Raw genomic sequence first — 661 nt, forward strand, 5'->3', positions numbered from 1 at the left:
AGACATTTCTTGTGGAATTGGCAAAGTGATATTTGGAAGCCCATAGAGGGCTATGGTAAAAAAGGAAATATCCTCAGATGAAATCTGGAAAGAAGCTTTCTGAGAAACTGCTTAGTGTTCTGTTAATTCATCTCACAGAGTTACATCTGTATTTCGGGGATCTGTTTGCTAGCCTTATTTCTGTGGAATCTGAGATCAGATATTTCGGATCCCTTGGAAGACTATAGGGCCAAAGGAAATATCCTCCGATAACAAAGAGAAAGAAGCTTTCTGAGAAACTTCTTTGTGTTCTGTGAAATCATCTCACTGAGTTACAGCTTTCCTCTCAAGAAGCCTTTCGCTAAGACAGTTCTTGTGGAATTGGAAAAGTGATATTTGGAAGCCCATAGAGGGCTATGGTGAAAAAGGAAATATCCTCTGATGAAATCTGGAAAGAAGCTTTCTGAGAAACTGCTTAGTGTTCTGTTAATTCATCTCACAGAGTTACATCTGTATTTCGTGGATCTCTTTGCTAGCCTTATTTCTGTGGAATCTGAGAACAGATATTTCGGATCCCTTGGAAGACTATAAGGCCAAACAAACATCCCCGGATAACAAACAGAAAGAAGCTTTCCAAGAAACTTCTTTGTGTTCTGTGAAATCATCTCACAGAGTTACAGCT

This window comes from Macaca nemestrina, chromosome 13 (genome assembly GCF_043159975.1).
Source record: "Macaca nemestrina isolate mMacNem1 chromosome 13, mMacNem.hap1, whole genome shotgun sequence".
Taxonomy (NCBI): Eukaryota; Metazoa; Chordata; class Mammalia; order Primates; family Cercopithecidae; genus Macaca; species Macaca nemestrina.